Source organism: Cebus imitator, unplaced genomic scaffold (genome assembly GCF_001604975.1).
Source record: "Cebus imitator isolate Cc_AM_T3 unplaced genomic scaffold, Cebus_imitator-1.0 Scaffold129, whole genome shotgun sequence".
NCBI classification, from domain to species: domain Eukaryota; kingdom Metazoa; phylum Chordata; class Mammalia; order Primates; family Cebidae; genus Cebus; species Cebus imitator.
This window is the reverse complement of record NW_016107444.1, coordinates 6,691,154-6,695,169: the sequence shown is the minus strand read 5'-3', so window position 1 is coordinate 6,695,169 and position 4,016 is coordinate 6,691,154. Positions and strand designations below refer to the sequence as shown.

Sequence of the window (4,016 nt, the reverse complement as noted above, 5' to 3'; positions counted from 1 at the left end):
CTGGAATTCTGAATATATTTAGATTCTAGCAGGATTTGCTGGTGGATAAGGAATAAGTGAGAGGAGTAAAGGATGGCTCCAACGTTGTATGAAAGAGATGTATGTAAGTCACTGTTAAAATCAGATCCTGTCTTAAATATATCAAGATAGAACTTGTACCTTGTAGCCCATTACCGCACCCAATGTTCTGTCCCAGAAAGAAATGTGCTAGAAATTTCACTATCAGATATTAACTTGTCAAAGTTCTAAATGTAAGTCCTCCTGGGAGGAATACACATTAAATGTGAGTTTCATTCGTTTGCTCACATATTATTCATTCCACAAATACTTGAGTGCAGTGCCTGAAACTTTGTGCCTGATACAACTGTGAGCATCACTGTCGTGGTTCCTGCTCGCATGCAACAGTTGTCTAGTGGGGAGAAACTGACATAAACATAACAAACTGTGAACAGAGTTCTGTGGGGAAATAGTGCCACGAATGCCCTGACCTAGCCTGATGAGTTAGGAAAAGGATCACTTGGAGAAGTGTAATTTAAGGCATTTTTCAAACTGCAGGTGATGATCCATTAGTAAAGCATGATCATAATACTTTTTAAAACAAAGTATGTTAGAATAAAAAATATCAGAATGTTATCACATATGGAAAGCATAAGTCGTTTTTATCAAACATTTGTTTCAGTTATTTGTATATGTGTGTGTGTGTGTATATATATATATATATACACAATGATCTAGTACACATATACATTTTACGTGTATATATGTATGCAATGATCTAATATACATATACATTTTATGTGTATGTATATTAGATCATTGTATCATTAAGTGTGACCCTGAAAGGAAACAGTTGTCAGAGTTGAAAACTTAATAAAGGATCTGTTTACAAATGTAAAGCAGGAGTAAAGGCCGAGCATGGTGGCTCATGCCTGTAATCCCAGCACTTTGGGAAGCCGAGGTGGGTGGATCATTTGAGGTCGGGAGTTCAAGACCAGGTTGGCCAACATAGCGAAACCCTGTCTCTACTAAAAATACAAAGTTACGCGGCTGTGTGCCTATAGTCCCAGCTACTCAGGAGGCTGAGGTATGAGAATCGCTTGAACCTGTGAGGCAGAGGTTTCAGTGAGCCAAGATTGTGCCACTGCACTCCAGCCTGCATGACAGAGTGAGACACTGTCTCAAAAAAAAAAAAAAAAAAAAAAAAAAAAAAAAAAAGGTAAAGCAAGAGTGAAGCTACAAGGGATGATGGAGTCTCCCCGGACCTAGGAAAGAAATAGTTACCTAAGCCCAGAGAGAAGTTTCGAGAGAATTACCTGACAGGTGCCGTGTCCTTTGATAGAGGAACATAATCAACCAATGATATTCTGGCAGGGAAGGAGCAGGGAGAATACATGCCTGATCTCTCTTCCCTACACTGATTCTCTTTCTGGAATCTCCCTTGGATATACTCCCTATGGTTCAGTCTCCCAGAGCACAGAAAATGTTAGAGATTTCACCTAGAAATATGACACAGTTTAAGTTGGTGATGGGTCAGTTGGACTTTACGAGGTGAAGAAGTGAGGAAAGGGGCTGAACTGGAAGGAATAGCATGTGCAAAGACCCTGAGTTGCAAGTGAGCATGAGAACATAGAACTGAAAGAAGCCCATTGAGGCTGGAGCCCAGAGAGCAAGGAAAGGGCAGTTATAGTTAGGTCTAGAAAGGAACAGAAGGGCCCAGATCATTCAGACCTTGTAGACCAAGTTAAGAATTTTGCTCTTTGTCCTAAGGCAACGGGAAACTATTGAAGGGTTCTAGAGAGGGACATAATCAGATTTCAATTTTAAAAGGTCACTCTTTCATTTTAAAAAGATCACTTCCTGCACCTTCCAACAGGACATCTGAAAAAAATTTTTTTAATTAAAAGATCGTTTCTAATTTGGAGGTTGTTGGAGTAATTCAAGCAAAAAAAAGGGGAAAAAGCCAAAACACAGCAACAACTAGGTCCAACTTGGGAGATATGGAAATAGAAGGTAAAATCCGGCCAGGCATGGTGGCTCATGCCTGTAATCCCAGCACTTTGGGAGACCGAGGCAGGTGGATCACCTGAGGTCAGGAGTTCGAGACCAGCCTGGCCAACATGGTGAAACCCTGTCTCTATTGAAAATACAAAAATAAGCTGGATGTGGTGGCGGGCACCTGTAATTCCAGTTACTCAGGAGGCTGAGGAAGGAGAATCGCTTGACTCCAGAGGCAGAGGCTGCAGTGAGCCAAGATTGTGCCACTGCACTCCAGCCTGGGAGACGGAGTAAGACTCCATGACTCCAATCTCAAAAAAAAGAAGGTAAAATCCACAGGCCTTGGTGATGGTTTGGGTTAGGAGGAATGCTGATACCCAGATGAAAAGGTGGTAGGAATGAGTACTGGGTTTCTTGCCTGAGGAATGAGAAGCCAGAACGCAAGAAGGCACTCGATTCTACATAAGCATAGCCCTCTCTTACCCATGTGAAGCACATTTGCCTAAGCCTGAAAGAGTGGAAAACAAAGAAACAGCAACATAATTAGAAGAAAAATATTCTGCTTAATATGCTATTTCCTCCTAAAACTGCCCCTGCATCAGAAATTTGGTTTGTTTGGAGTATTTTTGTCAAATGTACATGATGATTCTATTTTATATGTTTGAATTTTTGCATTTAAGATTTTTGTTGCAAGAGTCATATTTGTACCACCTTTCTCAGAGTTACTTTATTGTGGACGAACTCACACTGGAATCTCACCATTCACTGTCAATTCAGTTAAATGCAAAATTCTCCATAGGTGTTCTCACTGCAAATCTCATTTAAGCAGAAAGGATTTTGGTTTACTGAGGATGGCTCACATCTTGATAGCAGTATTAAACTGATTTGCAGGATTAATAGTTTTTCCAAATGTCATCTCAATTCCTCTAAGTCCATGTGCAGCAAATTCTGTTATCTGGCAGATAAGATGAATTGAGTGATCTAATTAAATATTATAGTGCTCAGAATAATAGAAAAATATCTTATATAGAGATTACCAATTAAAAATCATGATACAGGCCAGGCGTGGTGGCTCATGCTGGTAATCCCAGCACTTTGGGAGACCGAGGCGGGCAGATCATGAGGTCAAGTGATCGAGACCATCTTGGCCAACATGGTGAAACCTCGTCTCTACTAAAAATACAAAAATTAGCTGGGTGTAGTGGCGCACACCTATAATCCCAGCTACTCGGGAGGCTGAGGCAGGAGAATCGCTTGAACCCAGAAGCTGGAGGTTGCAGTGAACTGAGATTGCACCACTGCACACCAGCCCATGCAACAGTGTGAGACTCCATCTCAAAAAAATAAAAAATAAAATACATAAAAATCATGATACAATAAAACATACTAAAACCATATTAAGCATTAATTTACCTTAGGAAGAGACTCAAAGAGTGCATGTATCTTCAGTTTTTTGGTAGACCAGTAATAATAATTAAGTTGACAACTTTTTTTTGTTGTTTTTTGAGACAGTGTTTCACTCTTATTCCCCAAGCTGGAGTGCAATGGTATGATCTCGGGTCACCACAACCTCCACTTCCCAGATTCAAGCGCTTCTCCTGCCTCAGCCTCCTGAGTAGCTGAGATTACAGGCATACACCACCATGCCTGACTAATTTTATATTTTTAGTAGAGATGGGGTTTGTCCATGTTGGCCAAGATGGTTTCAAACTCCTGACCTCAGGCGACCTGCCCGCCTCAGCCTCCCAAAGCGCTGGGATTACCCATGTCTGGCCTAAGCTGACTACTTAATAGACCTGCATTCCGTCATGTCACCTCTGGGACTGCTCCACTCCACAAAAAGAGGTGATAGTCTCAGCTCTTGTAATTCTTTAACTTTCTCTTAATAATATGGTATAGAAATAACTGAAACAGCCGGGCGCGGTGGCTCAAGCCTGTAATCCCAGCACTTTGGGAGGCCGAGGCGGGTGGATCACGAGGTCAAGAGATCGAGACCGTCCTGGTCAACATGGTGAAACCCC

General features: G+C 41.4%; 1 protein-coding gene across 1 annotated transcript in view; it reads left to right on the top strand.

Moving 5' to 3' along the window:
- IQCG (IQ motif containing G) overlaps window positions 1-4,016 on the top strand; it is a 37,156-nt gene that overhangs the window by 1,401 nt on the left and 31,739 nt on the right. The window lies entirely within an intron of this gene.